General features: G+C 33.4%; 1 long non-coding RNA gene across 1 annotated transcript; it reads right to left on the bottom strand.

The window, feature by feature from the left end:
• Nucleotides 1–4,653: 4,653 nt before the first annotated feature.
• Nucleotides 4,654–24,828, bottom strand: LOC112132815 (uncharacterized). Its single transcript, XR_002914540.2, has 3 exons — nucleotides 24,708–24,828; nucleotides 22,325–22,857; nucleotides 4,654–4,727 (listed from the first exon to the last, which is right to left on the bottom strand). It is a non-coding gene; the product is annotated as an uncharacterized LOC112132815 (long non-coding RNA).
• Nucleotides 24,829–25,077: the final 249 nt, after the last annotated feature.

Genomic DNA, 25,077 nt, shown 5'->3' on the forward strand with positions numbered 1-25,077 from the left:
AACATAGTCAAATCTTTAAAAATGTGAGAGCATGGAGTTATTGCTATAAGTGGAAAGTGGTGGTAGCGGCGGTGGGGGTTGTGTGTGTGTGCACTGCTACAACAATTTTTGGAATTTCAAAAACAACAATTGTTATGAATTTTAGATTCAGTAAGGACAACTCTGCTCCAAAAATAATGCAAATGCTTTATCGTGTTGTTGTGATAATTGTTCTCTGGAATAGTAGCTTTTATTTAACTTTGACCTATACTAAGAAATACATTTACTTCATTGGTAAGTACACATGTATATGAAATAAATGCTTCATAAAATAATACCTACCTTACTCTAGTGTGAGGCACTCATATTTTTAATGTATTCTGATTTTTTTCCATTTTTTTCTTCTTAAAATTGACCATTTTAACCATGTTTAAACACATAGTTCAGTAGCACTAAGTATATTCATATATTGAGCAGCTACCACCCCATCCATCTCTAGAACATTTTTAATTTTCCTAAATTGAAATTTTGTACCCATTCAACAATAATTCCCCATTACTCCATTCCCTGGCAACCACCATTTTACTTCTTGTCTCTGTGAACTTGACTGCTCTTGACCTCATAGAAGTGGAATCATGTAATATTTATTCTCTTGTGATTGGTTTATTTCACTTAATATAATGTCTTCTAGATTCATACATGTTGTAACACATGTCAGAATTTCATTCCTTTATAAGGTTTTCTTCATTTTGAAAATTTAGTGTTCTAATGATTTACATATACAAACTCATTTAAACCTAACAACAAGCTATACATATATATATATATTTTCTATTCCATTATACAAACACATTTTAGATCCACTGAAATATCCTTGCCTCACCCATGAGTCAAAGCTCATATTTTGAAATCTCTGATCAATAGCATGTCCTGAAGCTAAGTCTTAGTTAAATGCAAGGCATGGATTCAGGGACAACATAAGATGAAGAAAAATAAAGATATTAAAAAAGCAACCAATTGATATGAGTCTAGATTGTGTGCATACTAAAAATGAAAAGCAATACAGTTTGCATTGGTTAGGATCCAAGATGATGGTGACATTATAAAGTCTAAGAACTGATGAAAGACCCTGAACCCTGATGTATGAAAAAATGACAAAAAGAATGCTTAGTCCAGCAAATATGATTACTTTTTAAGTATCAAGGACTATTTTAATTATAATTGCTCTAGTTACTATTAACACATGGCATGGTAATAATAATAACCCACACTTAACAGTGTGTGTTAAAGTGTTAGGCACTCTTCTCAGTCCTTGTGGCAAAGACATATATATATTTCACTTAATATAATGTCTTTTACATTCATACATGTTTTAGCATGTGTCAGAATTTCCTTCCTTTATAAGGCTTTCTCCATTTTGAAAACATAAGATAAAGAGCAATAAAGATATCGAAAAATGAACCAATTGATATGTATCTATGTTGTGTGCATACCAAAAACTAAAAGTAATATACTTTGCACTGGTTAGGATCCAAAATGTTGGTGACATTATGAAGTCTAAGAACTGATGAAAGACCCTCAACAATGATGTATGAGGAACCACCAAACCAAACCCACTTACTGTTCCTTATGCCTGCTATTTAGAACAGAGATCTAATAGCAGCAATCAAGTCTCCACCTGTGACTGGCACCAAATCTACTTACTATTTTTCCTAGGCAAATCACTGGCCTTCATTTTCCAGGGCTTTTATGTGTGAGCGTTGCACATGACTGATGACTGGTTCTGGACAGTAGCATGTGAGTTGAAGAGGTGTGGGACAGTTTTAGGCCATGGTAGCTAAGAGCCTGTGTCCTTCTTCACTCTTCTGTGTTGTGATTACCTGTATCGAAAACAGAGAATACAGTGGAAGATGCCAAGGTCCTGTGGGACAATGATGCTCCCAGGTAGAAGGAGACTGTATCCTTGAATTGTCCAGTTTTATAGTGACAACAACAAGAAATAAGTCTTTTTTGTCATAAGGCTCTAGGATTTGGGGCTTTTCCTTTGATACAGCAGTTAGCTTACCCTGATTAAAACTGGACCTAACATATTAACTTATGAATCTTCCAAACAACCCTCTGAGATAAGACATGTTACTTTCCTTATAGCTATTGTAAATATGATAAAAAGGAGACAAGAGAGTTTCAGTAGCTTTCCCAAGGTCACACAGCTAGTAAGTGTTAGGGGCCGAGGTTCAAACCAAGCAGCCTGGTTCCAGAGTTCATGCTCTTTACCATTCAAGTTTAGCCATTGGCACTAGATAGCATTTAACTCATGTAAGTATAGCAGCAATTCCATGAGGTGTTATCCTTATTGTATAAGTGAGGAAATTGAGTTTGAGAAATAATAAATGTTTCTTATGTCCAGAATTAACACTTGAGCTCATGTTTGTAAGATTCCAGAACTCTTTTTTGGATGCCATGTTTTTTACAACATGGCATACAATGTAGATGAAGAATTGATGAAATTCTGTAGAGCAGAGGAAGCCACAGCAGCAGAAGCCACAAAGAACTCAATTTTGGTTTAACCACGGAAGATTTTTCTAGCGATTTTACCTATCCTAAAAACAGAATGAGGTTGCCTCATGAGGTGGTGACTCCCAATCACGGGATTGTGACACAGGCTAGATGAGATTTTGAGACAGATTTTTTTTAAAGAGGATTAGTGCGTGGGCTGTGTGTTCTACTTGGAAATCGAAAATGCCCTTGATATGTGAAATTCTGTGATAAGGACCTGTTAGAAGGTTGGGTACTAAGGATTCCACAGTGCAGACCCTGGACTGCACAGCCATATGGGAAGTGACAATCTGTGGAACTTGAATGTGGCGGTTAGATAGAGTTAATAATTAATGATCTGTAATTTCCATCATCTATTTGATGTTGTTAGAATTAGGTGCCAGTTGCAGGTGGAGACTTGATCGCTGCTGTTAGACCTCTCTTCTAATTAGCAGGCATAAGAATCTGGTTGTGAACCTGCAATGTTGCTGAAGGCAAGGGAAACAACCTCAAAGAGAAGTGACAGAAGAAGAACAGATGTAAATGTTTTATGTCCTGATAGGCCATTTCCTTGCCCCTGCCTCTGTCTGGAGACTCAGTGTCCTGAAACACATCTATTCTCTTCAAGGAGGCTGCCTGACCCTGACCAGACGCTTCATCATTTAATGTATTCATTATGTCTGAGGTCGGCTTCAATTTTTCAGGTCCTCCTCTAGCTGCCTGGGGATAAGTGCATAAAAAGCCTATCATCAAAACATCATGCCCTCAGCTCCACAAGTCTTCTGGTATCCTTTCCGAATTTCAAAAACATAGATAAAATGCAAGTCACATTTTACATCCAATGTGGGATAATTTTTTTCTTGGCTTTACAGTATGTGCCAAATTTGATTCCTGTGACAATTCATATTGTACAAAGTGAAAGAAAGCTTTTTAGCCTGCTCTTTTTTTCTTCCTTCCATATGGCTGATTGATTCATCTCATACTACAAACTTTTTCTCTCCCTAAAATGTGATCTCTGGTGCTTTAAATGAATATATCATTGCTTAAATGGTGCAGCGTGGCACTGTGTTTCCATTTCAAAGCACAGGCTATGGAGTTGGAGGGAACTGTGATTAAAATACAGCTCTGACAACTTATTATCTATGAAACACTGAGCAAGTCACTTAACTTCTCTGGGTCTCCATTTCCTCAACTGAAAAATAGACATGAATCTGAAGCTGCAAATTTCTTCTCTCATCTAAGATTTTTCATATCCCTTAATTACATTGTTTACTATGTATTAATTTACAACAAATATTCATTTCACAATTTCTGTGTTTCAGTCAGTTTTAAGCACAGAGCAGATATCAGCGAATAGGGGCAGAGTGGTACCTGCTCTCATGGAGCTCAAAGTATGCTAGAAAATATAAATTAAACAACCAATTACCCAGTTTATAACTTAATTACAAAGGTGAGTGGTGCCGTGAAGGAGAAGAATGGGGACTAAAAGGTGATTAATAGGGGACATGACCTATTATAAGGGATTGGGGAAGGTTGATATGAGAAAATGACACTTATGTTAACTTCATTCAGTAATTTATTTATTATTTATTCAACAATAATTTATTAAATACTGATAATATCCCCAGCATTAGAATACGTTTCAGCGATATTGTGGAGAAAAAAGGTAGGCAAAGTTCTCTCGGAGAGCTTAAAATCTAAAATGATTTTTTTTTTCCTAACTTCATTCTCAGTACCAAAATAGACTATTGGAGATGAGGAGAATTTCTTAAAAGACAATAAAATGGAGAAGTCACTTTGAGGTGAAAGTACTGGCATTTATTTTATGGAAGAAAAGAAAAACAGGAAAGAAATTTAAAGTAAGTTGGAATAAAGCTTTGGCTGAGAGAAATATGGAGAAGAAAAAATTTATGTGTAAAACTTAGTAATTTGTCTGGGGAACTTAGTTTGATGCCAGAATGAGTTCTGATGAGAATATTACTGGAGCCATTACTCAGCTCTCTGATTTGGTTGGGTGCTTATTCCTTTTAGAATAAATGATCACATTGTTCACTAGCTTGCAGACTCAATGACAGTGCAAAGCAAGTTACATAATCTGTGAATTTTGTTGTCAAATTCAAATAATACCCTGATACCTACCTATTTAGAAAATCAGAAAACTTCTTCCTCATTATGAACATTGCATCTCTTCTTAACGTTGAGGAAAATTCATGCTGTAATTTATTGGTAGTAGTTTGTTAGCATGTAAATATGACTATAGCATCCATACACACACAGATGTAATAATCATCAACTTGTCTACTAATCAAGTGAGGGTCACATATGAAATGTTCAATGCATCAACAAGATTTTTGACTTTGCTTCTAAATATCTCTTATGCACTTACTCTTCTTGTCATCACTACCTTTTCTAATTTACAATCACCTCTTTCCTGCAATAACTTTTCCATTGGTCTAAATTCCATTTATTGTGGCACCCCCTCCACATTAATCTTCACATTGCAGACAGAATGACCTTTTCAAAAATGTAAATCTGATCAAGCTAGTTTCTATTTGTTATCTTCTGATTTATGACAAAATTTCCCTATGACCTGGACTGATTTGACTCCTATCTACCTCTATAGCCTCATCATGTAAGAAGTCCCCAATAACATTTTTAGAAAATTTATTTGATATATTTTATTATTTTAGAGTAGCTTTAGGTTCATAACAAAATTGAGACATTTTCCATATATCCTCTGTCCCTACACATAGATAGCCTCCCCTGTTATCAACATTCCCAACCAGAGTGGTGCATTTGTTACAACTGATGACCAACGTTGACATATCATTATCACTCAGCACACATATTTTCCATTAGGATTCATTCTTGGTGTTGTATATCCTATGGGTCTGCACAAATGTATCATACAGAGTAGTTTCACTGCCTGAAGTAACCTTTCTACATTCCCTAAAATCCTATCAACCACTGATCTTTTTGCTACCTTCATAGTTTTGCCTTTTCAGCATGTTGTATAGTTGGAATCATACATATGTAGCCTTTCAGATTGGCTTCTTTCATGTGGTAATATATATTTAAAGCTTACTTCTTGTCTTTCCACAGCTAGATAGATCAATTTTTAGTCCTAACTTATATTTCTCTGGTTGGATTAATGAAGGATATTTGGGGTTGCTTCTAAGTTTTGGCAATTATAAATAAACCTGCTATAAAGTGCAGGTTTTTGTGTGGACATACTTTTTCAACTCCTTCAAGTACATATCAAGTAGTGCAATTGCTGGATTATGTGGTAAGAATATGTTTAGTTTTATAAGAAACTGCCAACCTGCCTTCCCAAGTGGCTGTACCATTTGCATTCTTACCAGCAATGAATGACAGTTCCTGATGCTCCTCATCCTCACTAGCATTTGGTGTTGTCAGTGTTTCTGGGTTTTGGTCATTCTAATAGATGTGTAGTGGTATCTTATTCTTGTTTCAATTTACATTTTCCTGATAACAAATGATGTGGAACATCTTTTCATATGCTTATTTGCCATCTGCATAGCTGCTCTGGTGATGTCTGTTAAGGTATATATATATATACCCACCATATATATGTAATATATATTTTATATATATATTTTATAAATATATGATTTTTATATAATTCTGCCTCTCACAGAGCAGAATTTTATATATATTATATATTTATATAATTTTTATATATTATATATATTTATTTTTATATATAATATATACTATATATTATATATGTAATATATATATTATATTTATATATAATATATACTATATATTATATATGTAATATATATATTATATTTATATATAATATATACTATATTATATATAGTATATATTATATATGTAATATATATAATATTTATATATATAATATATACTATATATTATATATGTAATATATATATTATATTTATATATATATAATATATATATAATTTTTTTGAGACAGAATTTTGCTCTATTGCCCAGGCTGGAGTGCAGTGGTGTAATCACAGCTTACCACAGCCTTGACCTCCTGGTTATCAAGCGATCTTCCTAGGCGTAAGTGATCCTCTCACCACAGCCTCCTCAGTAGCTGGGACTGCAGGCACATGCCACCATGCCTGGCTAAATTTTTGATTTTTAGTAGAGACAAGGATGCACTATTTTGCCCAGGTGGGTCTCAAACTCCTGAGCTCAAGAGATTCTGCTTCCTTGGCCTCTCAAAGTCCTGGGATTACAAACATGAGCTACTGCACCCAGCCTGTTAAGTCTTTTTTTTAAAATCAGTGTTTTTTTTTCCCTTCTCGTTGAGTTTTAAGAGTTCTTTGAATATTTTTGACAAGTCCTTTGTCCAATAGATGTGTCTTCTGCAATATTTTCTCCTAGTCTGTAGCTCATTTTTTTGAATTTTTTATTATCTTGACTGCCTCTCACAGAGCAGAACATTTTAATTTTAATGAAGTCCAGTTTACCATTCTTCCACAGATTGTGCCTTTGGCATTGTATCTACAAAGTCATCATCAAAATCAGTGACATCTACATTTTCTCCTATGTTATCTTTTTGGAATTTATAGTTCTGCATATTATATTAAGATCTGCAATCCATTTTGAGTTTTTGAGAAGGTCATAAGATCTGTGTCTAAATTCTCCCTCTCTTTTTTTTTTTTTTTTGCATGTGGCTTCTTAATTGTTCCATTTCCATTTGTTGAAAATACTTTTTTCTCCATTGTATTGCCTTTAACCCTTTGTCAAAGATTAGCTGATTATATTTATTTGAGTCCATTTCTGGGCTTTCTTTTTTTATTCCATAGATCAATTAATCGATTCTCCAATATCACACTGCCTTGATTACTGTAGCTCTATAGTAAGTCTTGAAATCCAGTTGTATTAGTCCTCCAAATTTGTTCTCCTTCAATATTTTGTTAGCTATGGAGGGTCTTTTGCCTCTCCATATAAACTTAAGGGGCATTTGTCAATATCCACAAAATAACTTTCTGTGAATTTTCATTGGGATTGCATTTAATCTAGAAATAAGCTGGGAAGAACTGACATGTTGATAATATTGTCTTCTATCTATAAATATGAGCTCTCTCTCCATTTATTTAGTTTTATAATTAAGAGATTTAGAGTTTTTTCATGTGCTTCTTGTATGTTATTTTTTAGACACTATTAATATAAATAGCATTGTTTCCTAATTTCAAATTCTACTTTTTTATTGCTGGTATACAGGGAAGTGGTTGACTTTTGCATACTGACCTTATATCCTGCAACCTTACTGTAATCATTTATTGATTCTAGTTTTATTTACTATTTTTGTAAATTCCTTCAGATTTTCTACATGGATAACCATGTCATCTGTGAACAATTTTATTTCTTGTTTCACTTTTCTTTTCTTGTTGACTCTTTGAATTATCTAGAACTTCCAATAGCGTATTGAAGAATAAGAGGGAAATGGGACATCCTTCCCTTGTTCCTGATTTTAGTGGGAAAGCTTTGAGTTTGCCACCATTAAGTGTGATGTTAGCTATAGGTTTTTTATAGATGTTCTCAATCAATTTGAAGATGATTTCCTCTCTTCCTAATTTACTGATAATTTTTACTGTGAATGGATGTTGGATTTTGTCAATTGATTTTTTTCTGTATCTATTGATATGATCCCGTGTTTTACTTCTTCAGCCTGTTGAGGTGATAAAATTACATTAACTAATTTTTGAATGTTGAACCAGGTTTCATACCTGGGATCAGTTCCACTTCATTATGATATATAATTCTGTTTACATATTATTGAATTTGATTTGCTAATAATTTGTGAAGATTTTTGGATCTATCTATGTGTCTATCATGAGAGATACTGTTATCTAGTTTTATTTCTTGCATTGTCTTAGTCTGGTTTTGATATTATGGAAATACTAGTCTCAAAGAATTCATGAGAAAGTATTTCCTCTGCTCCTGTCTCCTGAAAGAAATGGCAGAGAATTGATACAGTCTTTTTATTAAATGATTTCTCTGACTCTTCAAAACCCCTGGCTTTATCTTCCCATACATCACTCTCACATTTCCTTAAAGAACTTATAAATGTTAATGTTTTACATTCATTTATGCCATTATTATTAATATCCTGTTCCCCCATTCCCCTTTCACATAAAGAAGCCTTATAAGGTTAGAGGTTATGTCTACTTTTGCTCATCATTCTAACATATCATTAGGTTTGAAGTAACTACTCAACTAGTCAGTGAATACGTACTGAATTGGATTGATGGATGAATGAATACATTTGATGGCAATCCCAAAACCTGAAATGTCACTGTGGAACCTCCTACGATTAATTTCTCCTACTGATATATTTTAGAAATCTGTATTCCTTTACTTCTACCCCATAGTTAAAACTATGCCACAGCCTACTCTCATTAGCAGACTTGGAATCTGAGAAGACATGCTCTAATAACAGCATTTCATATTATGACAGCTGATTCAACAGATTTCTTTGCAACTTCTTCACTTTCAGCATATTCTCTCATTCTTTTATTTCAAGTTACCAGTGTGAAGTTCTTTTACCTTCTCTATCAATTTCCTGCTTCAATGGGATCTTTATACATTAATTCCCAGACTTCCATCACTTCCTCCTGCCTATGATTTGTCCAAAGATAACCTTTCTACCTGCTTTACATCATTCTCCTTCCATCTCCTTGGGGACATTACATTATCTGTTAGTACACTTTCTTGATTAAATAGTAAACACATTTCTAATTCATCATCCTCTCTAATCTTTCTGCAGCATTCAACCCTTTCCATTTCTTCCTCCTTCTTCTTAAAACCCTTTCTCTTCCTATTTTTTCTTATACGAACTCTCCTGGTTCCTCTCTTATCTGTCACATGCATTTTGTGTCTTCTTGTATTTTTCAATTCCCTGAATATATATAATCCCCACAAACAAAGATATTGGACCACTTTACTTTCTTCTATGCAGTTTCTCTCTTAAAAGTATCATCAACTTAACTATTTAAAATTGTTTTTTTTCCTGGTGCTTAAAAACAAAACACCTGCTATTATCTTAAAGGAAGCTCCCAGAACCACATGCTTGAGAAGTGACCGGACTCTACAATGGGTATATAGCTTCTGATGCACAGCAGGAGATAATGACAAGATTCAGTCTGCTATCCCTTTCAACCAGACACACCGACATGCTAGAATTCGACAGTGATTTTCTATGCTTTTATATTTAAATGCAAGAACTCTGATGCATATCACTTTGTGTGTGGTGCCATTTTCCATGTGTTCCTTGGCATCTTGCATGACAATAATTGTGAGGCTGGGAAATATGAGAGTATACCAAAAGCTGAATATAACTTACCATCAAACTTCTCACCATTTATAATGACTTTAGTTGTTTTCATTTTCTTCTCTCTTACCTTATTCTCTTCTTACTAATTCACTGACTAACTCATTCATTCAACACATATTTATGAATTACCACTAAGATACAGTGGTGAGTAAGAACAGACAATAATCAAATAGCTTCCTGCTTAATGGTGGGACAAATAACAGTAACTTGAATTTTCTTAGGCATTTTCACTGTACAGATATAGATTGGATCATTTTAATATTTACAGTATATTAATATTTTTTTTTTGTTATTTCCTGCAATCTGCAAAGGACACCTAGGAACTTTCAGAATCTCCCTCAAGTAATTGAGAGTTTTCAGGGGCTGTTTCACATCTGTTCAGGAATCAACCTCTCAGCACTGGCTTTATCTCATACCTGGGCTCCTTTTCATTGATATTCTTAGTTAGATAAGCTATTTAAAAGAGATTCATCTTACTAAAAGAATGTGAAAGTCCACACCAAAATTTATGTCCCAATGTTCTCAAGGCCTCCAAATGCTTAAGGTACCAAAATGACTTTATATTCACTTCAGACTCCTCATGTCAGTGTTATACTTTACTCTATGAAAATATGTCTTAAATTTCTTATGTAGATAACTCTACTTTCTGTCTATAGCAACTCCTTTCCTTAGGTAATTCGGTGGATGGACAGACAATTCAGCGTATGGTGCTCAGCTGCTGTTCAAGCAGCAGTCCAGAAGTTACTGTCAATGTATTTGAATGTGTTTTTGAGATTTAAATCAGTAGACTGAATAAATCACATTACTCTCCGTAATGTGGGTTGGCCTCATCCAATCAGATGAAGACCTTAAGATAAAAGACTGAGGGCTGAGGTCCTCAGAAGAGGAAAGCATTCTGCCTCCCAACTGCCTTCAACTTAAGCCTGCAGCATTAACTCCTGCTGGAATTCCCAGGCTGCCAGGCTGCTCTGCATATTTTGAACTTGCCAGCCTCTAAAATTATGTGCACTAATTTTTTAAAATAAATCTTTTTCTCTTGCTCACTTTCTTCTCTCATATTCTTCTGTCTCCATCCTATTGTTTCTGTTTCTGTGGAGAACCTGACAAATACAGTCTTCTCTGTTAGCTCACTCCCATGGCCAATTCATACAATTTCTCCCTTCCTGCTTAATTTAAAATCCAAAATCTTCACATAAATAGATTCTTGTGTGATTTTTACACAGATTGCCAAATGTAATAGGCTAAAAAATTGTTCCTCAAAGATGTCCAAGCCCTGACTGTCAGGTGAATATGTTATTTTATATGGCAAAAGGACTTTGCATGTGCAATTAGGTTCTTGAGATGGGTAAATTATCCTGGATTATCTAGGTGGTTCCAATGTAAACACAGTGTCCTTATAAAAGGGAAGTAGGAGTTTGAAAGTATGAAGAATGTGATGTCACAACAGAAGCAGAGATTGGAGTGACATGGCTGTGAGCCAAAGAATGTGGGCAGCCTTGAGAAGCTGGGAGAGACAAGGAAAGGATTCTGTCTAGAGCCTCCAGAAGGAACTGTGCTGCCAACACTTTGATTTTAGCCCTGCAAGACTCATTTCAGACTTCTGACTTCCAGAATTCTAAGAGAATAAATTTGTGTTGTTTAGAGTTACTAAATTTGTGTTAATTTGTTACAGTACAATGAGAAAAACTAATACCTCAAACATGCCTGAAGTTCAGCCCTGCATGTAGCCTGTGCTCAAACTGAGATTCCTACTACACAAAAATGAGCAATTAAAATACAGTGTGATAGACTCCCACTTCTAGCCAACTGGTACCAGACTTGCCTTCCTGCCATAAATAACTGGAAAAATGGACCAGATATATTAAACAGCTCTTTTCAGGCATTGGACAGCTGGCATCTCAGCAATGTGATCCTTTGGAGAAGGGAAACAAATGAGGTGAGTCCTATGTTTGTCCCAGCTTTCTTTTTGTAGGCATTTTCTGTACTGTGGTAGAGAAAGCGGAATCTAAGCAAAGTATAGTAGACTCTCTGACTTGAAGAGACAGAGATTAGAGTTTGAGGAATCTGAGGTGGTCGAAATCTGGAATCTACATAGAAAAATAGTCCTAGAAATATGTGTATAGGCCTTTGAGTTTTTAGCTGACTACTAACCTGCATATGCATAGAGTAAAACTCAATGATGTAGAACAAAAAAAACTTGAAGTTGTAAGCCGAGCAATCTGCAGAGCTTATGTATTTCTGTGAGACATTTGAGTCCCAATCATGCAAAATGGAGGGTGAACCACAGAGCACTTAGTAGACACCCCAGAATGGTGGTAGGGCTAAAGCAGGCTTAGAGGAAAATCTACTCTAGTCCCACCTTAAAAAAGCTTATGAAGGGGTCTCTAAATAATTAAGCCAGCCTGCAAGTTATGTAAGTGTCTGTTAGAACAAAGCCCAACATTATTTTTAAAAAATTAATGAACACCTTCATTATCACTCATTCTGTATCTTATATCTTCAGAATGTATTTATCTTACAATGTATTAACACTTTGACCAATACTCCCCATTTCTCCCAACTCCCCCACCAACCCTACCAGCCTTTGGCAACCACCATTCTACTCTCTGCTTCTATGATTCTGAGTTTGTTTAATTCCACATATAGGTGAGATTGTGCAATATTTCTCTTTCTGTGTGTGGCTTATTTCATTTAGCATAATATCCTCCAGGTCACAAATGTCAGGATTTCCTTCTTTCTTATGGCTGGATAATATTCCATTTTTTGTATATGTGTGTATTTATTTATTTATACATATGTAAATACATACTGTTTTCTTTATCTATTCACCCATTAATGGAAACTTAGATTGTTTCAATATCTTGGCTATTGTGAATAATACTACAATGAATTTGAATGTGCATTTATCTTTTCAAGATACTGATTTCATTTCCTTTGGATATATACCTAGAAATAGAATTGCTAGATCATACAGTAGTTTTATTTTTAAAGTTTTGCAGAAACTTCATACTGTTTTCTATAATTCTTCTACTAGTTTACATTTCCACCAACAGTGTACAAGATTTACCTTTACTCTACATTTTCATTAACACTTGTTGTCTCTTATGTTTTTGATAATAACCTTCCTAACAGATGTGAAGTGATATCTCGTTGGGGTTTTGATTTGCATTTTCCTGATGGTTAGTGATACTGAGCACCTTTTCATGTATATGCTCAACATTTTTATGTCTTTGAAAAAAAAGGTTTGTTCAGGTTCTTTGCCTATTTTTAAGAATAGGTTTTTTTTTTGTTTTTTGTTTTTTTGCAATTGTGTCAATTCCTCATTTAACCCTTATCAAATATACAATTTTGAAATATTTTAGTTCATTTCATAGGTTGTCTTTTCATTGTTTTGAATTTTATTCTTTGCTATACAGGTGCATTTTAGTTTGATATATTTCCATTTGTTTATTTTTGCTTTTGTTGTCATATATAAAAAAATCAATGCATTAAAAATTCAAGGAGTTTTCTATTTCTGTTTTCTTCAAGAAGTTTTATATTTTGAATCTTACATTTAAGTCTTTAATCCATTTGGAGCTAATTTTTGTATATGGTGTAAGACAAGGCTCCAATTTCATTCTTTTTCATGTTAATATCCAATTTTCCCAACAACATTTATTAAAGAGACTATCTTCCCATTGTAATCTTGGCACTCATGTCAAAGATTAGTTGAACATGTATGTATGGGTATATGTCTGGATTCTTTGCTCTGCTCCATTGGTCTATGTATCTGTTTTTATGTCAGTACCATGTTGTTTTGATTACTATAGCTTTGTAATATAGTTTGAAATCAGGGAGTGTGATGCCTTCAGCTTTGTTCTTGCTCATGCTTGCTTTGGCTATTCAGGGTCTTTTGTGGTTCCATATAAATTTTAATATTTTTTTCTATTTCTATGAAAAATGTCATTGGAATTTTTATAGAGATTGCATTGAATCTGTAGATCACTTTGGGTAATATATACATTTTTACAAAATTATTCTTCCAATCCATGAAAAGAAGATATATTTTCATTTATTTGTGTCTTTAATTTCTTTCCTCAATGTCTTTTCAGTGTACAGATCTTTCACCTCTTCGTTTAAATTTATTTCTAAGTATTTTATTCTTTTTGGTGTTATTGTAAATTGAATTGTTTTCTTAATTTCTTTTTTGAATACATATTTTTTAGTGTATAGAAACCAAGGTAATTTTTGTGTGTTGATTTTGTATCCTAAAAATTTACCAAAGTACTTTATTCATTCTAAAATTTTTTTGGTGAAGTCTTCAGGGTTTTCTATATATGAGATTATGTCATCTGTAGAGACAATTTTACTTGTTCTCTTCCAATTTGAATACGTTTTATTTATTTTTATTGTCTAATTGCTCTGGCCAAGACTTCTAGTACTATTTTAAATACAAGTGGCGAAAGTGAGAATCCTTTTCTATGTTCTGATGTTATAGTAAAAGTTTTTAACTTTTCAACATTGAGTATAAGTTTGCTATAGGTTTGCTAAATATGGCCTTTATTGTGTTGAGGTATATTTCTTCTCTATTTAATTTGTTGTGAGGTTTTATTATGAAAGGAGGTTGAATTTTGTCAAATGCTTTTTCTGCATCTATTAACATAATAAGTTTTATTATTCATTTTGTTAATGTGGTGTATCACATTTATTAATTTGCACAAGTTGAATTATTTTCACATCCTAAGGATGAATCTTGATCATGATGTATGATCTTTTTAATGTGAATCGCATTTGGTTTGCTAGTAATTTTTGTTGAGGGTTTTTGCATCTATGTTCATCAGATATATTGGCCTGTAACTTTCTTTTCTTAGTGTCCCTATCTGGATTCGGTATGAGGGTAATTCTGGACTCCTAAAATTAGTTTGGCAGTGTTCTGTTCTCTTCAACTTTTTGGAACGGTTTGAAGGATTGGCATTAATTCTTCTTTAAATGCTTAGTAGAATTCACCAATGAAGTCATCTAGTCCTGAGCTTTGTTGTTGTTGTTGGGTGGCTTTTGATTACTGATTCAATAACTCTATTTGTTATTGGTCTGTTCAGATTTTTATTTTCTTTATGATTCAATCTTGGTAGACTGTGTATTTCCAGGAATTTATTATTTTTCTCTATGTTATCCAATTTGTTGGTGTATAATTATTATAATTGTTCATAATAATCTCTTGTGATCCTTTGTATTTCTGTGATATTAATTATAATGGTTCACCTTTCATTTATAATTTTATTTGAGTTCCCTCTTTTTTTCTTGGCTAGCAAAACTGAATGCTTGCCAATTTTATTTATATTTTCAACCAAATTTTTAGGTTCATTGACCTTTTCTATTGCTTTTCTAGTCTATTATTTTATCTATGTTTACTCTTATTTTTATTATTTCCTCCCTTCTTCTGCCCTTGGAATATTTACTTTTCTTTTTCTAGTTCCTTGAGGTGTGAAGTTGAGTTATTTGAAGTAATTTTTTCTTAATGTAGGCTTTTATTGCTAGAAACTTCCACGTTAGTACTCCTTTAGTTGCATTCCCTAAGTTTTAGTATGTTGTAATTTCCACTTTTGTTTTTCTGAAGATACTTCTTTTTAATTTCCTTTTAGATTTTTTTTTTTTTTTTTTTGGCTGGGAGTGGTGGCTCACGCCTGTAATTGCAGCACTTTGTGAGGCCGAGATGAGTGGATCTCAAGGTCAGGAGTTTGAGACCAGCCTGACCAACATGCTGAAATCCCGTCTCTACTAAAAATACAAAAAAATAAATTAGCCGGGCGTTGTGGCACACGCCTATAATCCCAGCTACTCAGGAGGCTGAGGCAGGAGAATTGCTTGAACACAGGAGGTGGAAGTTGCAGTGAGCAGAGATCAAGCCACTGCACTCCAGCCTGGGCGACAGAGGGACACTCTGTCTCAACAACAACAACAACAACAACAAATTTTTTTCTTCGATGCAACGGTTGTTCAAGAGTGTGTTGTTTTTAATTTTCACATTTTAGTCTATTTTCCAAAATCCCTCCTGTTACTGATTTCTAGATTTTACCAATATGATTAGTAAAGATATTTGAGATGACTGTTACATTTGTGAAGATTTGTTTTGTGGCTTAACATATGATCTATCCTGAAGAATGTTTTTTGTATGCTTTAAAAGAATGCGTATTTCACTGTTATTGGATGGGATGTTCTATATATATGTGTGTGTGTGTGTGTATGTGTGTGTATATATGTATATATGTGTGTATATATGTATGTATATATGTGTGTATATATATGTTTATATATGTATGTATATATATATCAGTTAGATCTATTTGGCCTATACTGTTATTCAAGTCCACTATTTATTGATTTTCTGTCTGGATGATATCTCTGGTGTTGAAATTGGAGTATTAAAGTCATTTACTGTTATTGTATTACTGTCTAGTTCTCCTGTTAATTCTTTTAATATTTGCTTTACATATTTAGGTGATATGATGTTTATTAAAAGAACATAATAATTATAAATATAAATGCACCCAACATTGGAAATCCAACATTCTTTATATTTTAAAAAAATTTCAACAATTTATAAACACAAAATGTACATTATCCAGAATTTGATTTAAAAACAAGAGAAAAAGCAGAAAAATGTGTCCCATTACAAGGAGAAAAATCTGTCAATGGAAACAGATGCAGAAATGGCAAATGATAGAATTATCAGACAATGACTTTAAGATGGTGATTAAAAATGTATGAAAAAATTTAAAGGAAAACATAAACATAATTAAGCTACAAACTGAAACTCTGAAGCATAATGAAATGATTAAGAATTGTAAATGCAATAAATGAAGTGAAAATTTTAATGAGTTGTGTTAATAGTAGATTAGAAACTGTGGAGGAAATAATTAATAATCTTGATATGGTTTGGATTTGTGTCTCTGCCCAAATCTCATGTCTAATTGTAATCCTTAGTGTTGGAGGAGGGACCTGATGGGAGGTGATTGCATCATGGTGGGGGGTGAATTTCCCCCTTGCTTTTCTCATGATCGTGAGTTCTTAACAAGATCTGGTTGTTTAAAAGTGTGTAGCACTTCCCCTTCTCTCTCTTTTCTCCTGCTTTGCCCATGTAAGACATGCCTGATTTCCCTTCTGTTATGATTGACAGTTTCCTGAGACCTTCCCAGCCATGCTTCCTGTATAGCTGGCAGAACTGTGAGCAAATTTAAAATCTTTTTTTAAAATAAATTATTTCATTTCAGGTATTTCCTTATAGCAGAGTGAGAACAGACTAACACAAATCTTAAAGATATATTAATAGAAATTACTTGAATTGAAACACATAGAGAAAGAAACCAAACTGTCATAAAAGGTCTCATTGATATGTGGGACAAATATCAAGTAGTCTAATATACATGAAAGAAAAACTAGCACAACTGAAAGAGATATAGACAAATTGACAATTATAGCTATAAATTTCTAGAATCTTCTCTCAGTAACTGGTAGAAGAAAAACACATATCAACAAACATCAACCAACTAGACTAGACAGGTCAAAGTGCCCACAGGTCAAGTAGAAATTACATGAAGATTTAGAAAACATTTCTAATTGAGTGACAATGAAAAACATAACATATCAAAATTTAGGTGTACATGAAGAGAAATTTATTCTCTTACATGCATATTTTAGAAAAAAGTGTCTAAAGTAAAGTCTAAGCTTGTTTCTTAAATGCTACCAAAAATTATACTCAAAGAAAGTAGAAAATAATAATAAAAACAATAAAGATAAATTAGTACAATAAAATAATTAGATGGTAATAATTACAAGGTATTAATAAGGCAGAAAGCAATAAAAAGATCAAAATGCAGTAGAAAAACTTAAATAAAAATATTTTTCCTTGAAATTATCAAAAAATGGCAATCAAGCTACACTGAACAGGAAAAAAAAAAGACACAAGTTACCAATTTCAAAAATGACAGAAGTATTGCTGCAGACTCTACAGGCATTAAAAGGGGGAATGTTATAATATGATATGGATAAATGCCAAGAAATTGATTACTTTAGATAGGATAGATACATTTCATGAATGGTACAAATTACAAAAATTGAATTAAGAAGGAAAATTTTTATAGCCATATATATGAAAGAAATTAAATATATAATTAAAAACTTTCCCATGAAGAAAAATACAATCCAGAATAGCTTTGCTTGTGAACTCTAGACAATCATTTAAAAAAAGAAATACTAGCTATTGTTTGAAAATTCACAAATACTGAAAGGAGAAATAATTCCAAACTCATTTTATGGTACTGGCATTACAGAATGCATGTAAAATTACACATGAATATACTTTATGAATACAAATGCAAAATCCTTAACAAAATATTATCATAATTAAATCCAGCAATAAACACAAAATGTAATACATCATTAGTAAATAAGATTTATCTCTGGAATGCAAAGTTGTTTTATAATTTGAGTATCAATCAATGTATTTTGTCATATTAATACAACAAAGGAGTTAAACTATATAATAATTTCAATATGCAAAGAAAACTAATTTAACAAAACTCAGTACTAAATAATTTAAAGAGCTATTAAGAGGACAGGAATAAATAAAAACTTATTCAAACTGAAAAAGAGTATATCCAAAACCTTCATCTGACATCATATTTAATAGCTCTAAGGTTGGGAAAAAAGATTACAATTTCTCTCATGTTCCTCGTCTACATTTTAATGGAAGTTCAAGCCAGTGTAATAAGAAAAGTAAGAGAAATAAGAGACATATGTTTGGAAATAAATAGGTAAATGTGTCTTTGTCAATGACATGATTATGCATATAGAAGATCCTAAGAATCTATAAAAAAACAAGTAGGACTAAAAAGTGAATTTAGCAAGATCACAAGATACTAAATCAATATAGAAAAAGCTATTATATTTCTCTATATTAGCAATAAATAATTTAAAAAATAAAATTGCCATCTACAAGGCCAGCATAACCCTGATACCAAAGCCAGACAAGGACACAATTTAAAAAAAGAAACTACAGGCTAATATCAGTGATGAATACAGAAAAAAAATTCTCAACAAAATACTAGCAAACTGAATCCAACAACACATCAAAAAATAATACACTATGATCAATAGGGATACATATAGATCAATTAGACCCATGGATCCATTAACATCATATATTACATCAATAGAATGAGGGACAAAAATTATATAATTTTCTCAATATGTGAAGAAAAAGCTTTTGATAAAATTCAACATCTCTTCATGATAAAAATTCCAAATGAATTAGGCATAGAAGGAAAATATCTTAACATAATAAAGACCATATATGACACATTCTGTTCAGCTAACATCCTACTGCATGGAAAGTTTTCAGGTTTTCCTCCAACTGGAAGGAAAATAAAACAAGGATCCCCACTCTCACCAATCCTTTTCAACATAGTAATGGAAGTCATAGCTAAGAAATTAGGCAAGAGAAAAAGTAAAACACATCCAAATTGGAAAGGAGGAAATTATATTTTCCCTGAAGACAACATGATAGTATGTATAGAAAAACCTGAAGACTCTACCAAAAAACTGTTAGAACTGATACGTGAATTCAGTAAAGTGGCAGTGCACGAAATTAATATACAAAATCAGTAGTGTTTTTAATACATTAACAACAAACTAGCTGAAAAAGAGTCAAGAAGGCAATCACATTCATAGCAGCTATAAAAGTATAGTACCTAGGAATAAATTTAATCGAGGAGGTGAAAGACCTTTACAAGGAAAACTACAAAACACTGATGAAAGAAATTGAAGAGGCTGGGAGCAGTGGCTCACACCTGTAATCCCAGCACTTTGGGAGGCTGAGGCAGGTGGATCACTTGTGGTCAGGAGTTCAAGACCAGCCTGGCCAACCTAGTAAAACCCTGTCTCTACTGAAATTACAAAAAAAAAAAAAAAAAAAAATTAGCCAGGCGTGATGGTGGTGCCTGTAATCCCAGCTACTCGGGAGGCTAAGGCAGGAGAATCATTTGAACTTGGGAGGCGGAGATTGCAGTTTGCTGAGATCATGCTACTGCACTCCAGCCTGGGTGAAACAGGGAGACTCTGTCTCAAAAAAAAAAAAAAAAAGAGAAAGAGACATTGAAGAGGGAACTAACAAATGGAAAGACATCCCATGTTCATGAATTGAAAGAATTAATATTGTTAAAATAACAATACTACCTAAAGCAATCTACAGATTCAATGCAATCCTTATCAAAATGCCAATAACATTCTTTATAGAAACAGAAAATAAACCCAAAATTTATATTGAACAACAAAATACCCCAAATAACCAAAGCAATCCTGAGCAAAAAGAACAGAGCTGCAGGTATCATACTACTTGACCTCAAAATATACTACAAAGCTGTAATAACCAAAACAGCATGGTATTGGCATAACAACAGATACATAGACCAGTGGAACAAAATAGAGAACCCAGAAATGAATCCACATATTTACAGTCAACTGATTTTTTTATGAAAGTTATAAGAACTTTCATTGAGGAAGAACAATCTCTTCAATAAAACGGTGCTGGGAAAACTGGATATCCATATGCAGAAAAATGAAACTAGACCCCCATCTCTCACCCTATACAGAAATCAACTCAAAATGCATCAAAGACCTAAATGTAATACTTGAAACAATAGAAATACTAAAATAAAAAAGGGAAATAGTTCAGAACATTGGTCTGGGAAAAGATTTTATAAATAAGACCTCAAAAGCTCAGGCAACAAAAGCCAAAATAAACAAAAATGGTTATGTCTAACTGAAATGGTCTGTGCAGCAAAGAAAACAATAAACATTTCAAGACAACCTGCAGAGTGGGATAAAATATTTACAAACTACTCATCCAACAAGGGACTAATATCCAGAATATACAAGGAACTGACACATCTCAACAGCAAAAAGTAAACAACTTAATTTAAAAATGGCCAAATAATCTGAACAGACATTTCTCAAAAGAAGACATATAAATGAACAATAAATACAAGAAAAAATTTTTAGCATTACTAATCATCAGCAAAATGCAAATCAAAACTATAATAAGCTATTGTCTTACTCCAGTTAAGATGGCTACTATCAAGATACAAAAATAAAAAATACTAAGGAGGTTGTGGAGAAAAGGGAACACTTACACACTGTTGGTTGGAATGTAAACCAGTATTGCCACTACAAAGAACAGCATGGAAGTTCCTCAGAAAAACTGCAAATGTAACTACCATGTGATCTAGAAATCCTACCATTGGAAATTTATCCAAAGGAAAAGAAATCATTACATTGAAGAGACATCTGTACCCCCATGTTTATTACAGCACTTTTCACTATAGCCAAAATATGGAATTAACCTGGGTGTCCAAAAACAGATGAATGGGTAAAGAAAATTTTGTATATGTACACATGGAATATTATCCAGCCATAAAAAAAGAATAAAATCTTATCATTTATGGCAATGTGGATGAAACTGGAGGACATATGTTAAGTAAAATAAGCCAGTAACATAAAGTTAAACACTGCATGTTCTCACTCATATGTGGAAGCTAAAAAAGGTGGATCTCATAGAAGCAAAAAGTAGAACAGAAGATACTAGAGGCTTGGAAGGGTGGAGGAAGAGAGGGATAAAAAGAGATTTGTTGAAAGATACAAAATTACAGCTAGGTAGGAGGAATAAATTCTGATGTTCTATACCACTGTAGGATGTCTATAGTTAACAATAACATATACTTTCAAATAGCTAGGAGGATAGTGAACATTCCCAACACAAAGAAATGATAAATATTTGAGACGATGAATATGGTAATTATTTTGATCTAATCACTACACATTATATGTATTGAAATATCACTATGTACACCATGAATATGTACAATTATTTCTTGTCAATTAAAAAAGGATAAATAAGCATATAAGAAAAAGCAAAAGATTAAATTAAAAAGTACTATGTGAATGTGTTGTAAAATTGACATAAAATGTGTAACATCTAGTAATAAATTTAATTAAATATATATAAGAACTATATACTGGAAATGACATAAAATGGCTGAAAGAAATTAAATATCTAAATTAATGAAGAGATATACTATGTTTGCTTAAAATGCATGGCTCATATTTTAATGTAAGTTATGATTCAGTAAATTTGCTTTAAAATATATATATATATAAAAATATTGTGTGATAAATGTTATACTGAGGGTAAGGATTCCTAATTCAATTTTGTGTGTAGGCAGTGTGTTCCAGAAATTCTTCCCAAATTTGCCAGCTGTAGGAAGAGTAGGATTTAGATAAAGGGAGGAGGGTGTTTCTGATAGTCATTTAGGAACCACAAAGTTGTTAAGTAAACTTGGATACGTATAGTATGTGAGGCCTGGATTCTAAGAGATGAGACTGGGAAGGATCAGAACACAAAAAGCCTCATAGTATGAACTTGAGAATAAATACCTTTTAAAATTTTGTACCATAGGTGCCTCTCTGGCTTCATCCTTGTTGTCATGCTGCTTGTAAGCAATGCTATGGGATTTGAGACTTTCCTTGTGAATCCTTCATTGTGTAGAGACATTAAAATGTTGATGCTCTGAGGGGAAGAGACAGATCTGAATGGTTTCCCACTTGAATCTTCCAAGATACTCCTAGATTGGGTAGTAGTGTCCCCCCTAGCAGGAATAGAGAAATTAGAAATCTAGGAGGTCTGGGAGGAAAATAACTTCTGGAAGCCTTTCTGAAGGTAGTAGAGACTGTTTGGCTAAATTTGTGGTTCAGATTCTTCTGTTTGAAGTGCGCCTTTGACTGAAGTGCTAAAGGGTGGGGATGTTGGTTACCAGCAGTTTAGTATTTATTCGCATTTGCAGAGATATGTTTATCTGTGGGTTTTCCTCTATATTAATCACTTAGCTCCCAGTTTAGGAAGAATGACAGAAACCATCTCATAGAAATCTTTCCCAGGATTTGGTTTTAGTGGATGAGGTGCAGCAGCCCTGGGGAAAAAAGGGGGATTTTGAAGATCATCTCATTAAGCATAATCTCTCTTTCTTCTTTTTCTACATAATGTTCTCAGCATCTTTAATCATTGCTCATTATGTTGATCATCATCCAATTACTCTAGTTTGCCAATGCTCTTTAGAAATTTTCTGTGCCTTTGTTTGTTAGTTAAGTAAATAGTACCTGGTTCTCAGGGGAACACCATTATCACTGATTAGAGTGTCCTGTGCAAGGCAGAGTAGGACAAGTTCCACTGTTGACATGAATCTACCGTAGCCCCTAAGTTTCCAATAATTTTTGTTTTTCCTCTCTACCTTTCAAAACAAACTTCATTCCACATACCAGTTCCATGGTATAAAACAGATTTGAGAGAACAGAAATATGGACTGTTACCATTTGTAATGGAAATGTAGAAGATTCAATTAAATGATCAAATGTTAAAATATTTTTAGCAGTACATACATTTATATAAACTATGTTACTAAAAATTAAAATTAAAAAGTTTTAATGATGGATTTGGTTTTTCATGGTTACTTAGTTCAATAAAAACAAACAGAAGCCAAAATAGTTTTCACCACCATGTGAGACAATAGAGAAGTATCAATATATATGGCAGGATTACACACCATCATGAGGTTATCACTCAGCTGGAAACAAATTGAACATTACTTTCTTTCGCTTCTTTTATTGTTGTCAAAAAATAAAAGCCTATCTTTTTTATGCAGCTTAAGAAAACATTTAGGTTAGGAAGTCTGGCACTTATTTCTTCTACTGAATTTCAGTAGTATAAAAAGTTGTATTCTTGACTCAAAGATACATTTGCTTTTTTCCTAGAAAATAATAACAAAAAGAAAATTACTAAGCTGAGAATAGTGCTACTGAAATTAGTGTGTTCTTTAATCTAACAAATGTGAGACACCAGATCATAATAATCAGTGATGAGTAAACCCACTGTAGATTATTTGATATCCTGTGTTATTTTACTTCTTTGATAAGTAAGCTTCTAGCAACAATCTTCATATGTGAATTTCCTTTGAAGGATGCCTCTATTAATTCAATAAGGTTTTGAATAAAGCCCCATTATCAGGGGCCATGTTACCGAGGCCAGTGCGCCCTGATGGAAGACCCTCTTAGAACCAAAAAATGAGGTCAATCTCACACTGGAGAGTCAGACAGTCTAATGGTCAGGAAGCACCTGAAGAATAAAAATTACTTAACTGACACTGGTCAAGATGAAAGTTACCTTCAACCTCAGAAGCTGGAGACAAGCACGTCTCCAAAAGCCCAGTAAGAGGCAAATTAATCAGTCTTTAGCTAGGCATCGTGGTAGAAGTTATTATTTTGGAAAAAAAAATCTGGTAAATTGCCACTCAAATTCTAGAAATAGTTTAAAATGTCAATCCTTAATGTGCCATAAAGCATTGGAGGTTTTTGTTCTGGTAGACATGGATGGCAGTCTGCAAATCCAGTTGATTAAGGTTTAAGTCATATAAAGGACATGCATAAACCTTTATATGACTCATCAAAGGCTTTCTGATTTTATTAAAACAACATCTTGACTACACTCTGCAGTGATGGTGAGAAAAGTTTTGAAAGTAGCACCCCAAATTTCAAGCATTTTCCAACCTTTTGTGGCTCAAAGTCACATGGGTACTACCCAGCTATTGGTCACTGCTATCTCTTGTCCCTGCTCCCCCTCCATAATGTCAGAACACTTGCTCGGTTTGGAGACTAATCAGTCAGACATGAGAGTCTAAGAGGATGCCTATTGAACACAGTAAGTTCGTTCCAAGATTGAGTGAAGATAGGAGTCACAGGCATTGAAGATAGGGGTTGAGTGACTCACTAGATCACATCAGATTTCCACTGCATATTTAGATCAGAGCAAGATCCTCCTTGGTGAACTCCATCGAGCCATTGCTTTGGGTTTAGATGGCTTTGTCCAATTGCTTACCTTCCACTGAGCTGAGCTTGGGGGTTCTGGAATTCTCTTGCAGTTACTGTTCTGTGGATTTCTAACACACACACACACACACACAAATCATTAGCTTAATCTTCCATCTTCTGAACAGATTTCAGGAGATTTTCTTTCATGGCAAGTTTTTTTTTTTCCCTTCCAAGAAGGTGGTTCTTGTATTGGTTTAATTCAGATACAGTTCAGACTCTTGCAGAGACATAACAGAGGCTCATTCTGCTTGTTCCATGGAATCACTTGT

The sequence above is a fragment of the Pongo abelii genome, chromosome 1, assembly GCF_028885655.2.
Source record: "Pongo abelii isolate AG06213 chromosome 1, NHGRI_mPonAbe1-v2.0_pri, whole genome shotgun sequence".
NCBI lineage: Eukaryota > Metazoa > Chordata > Mammalia > Primates > Hominidae > Pongo > Pongo abelii.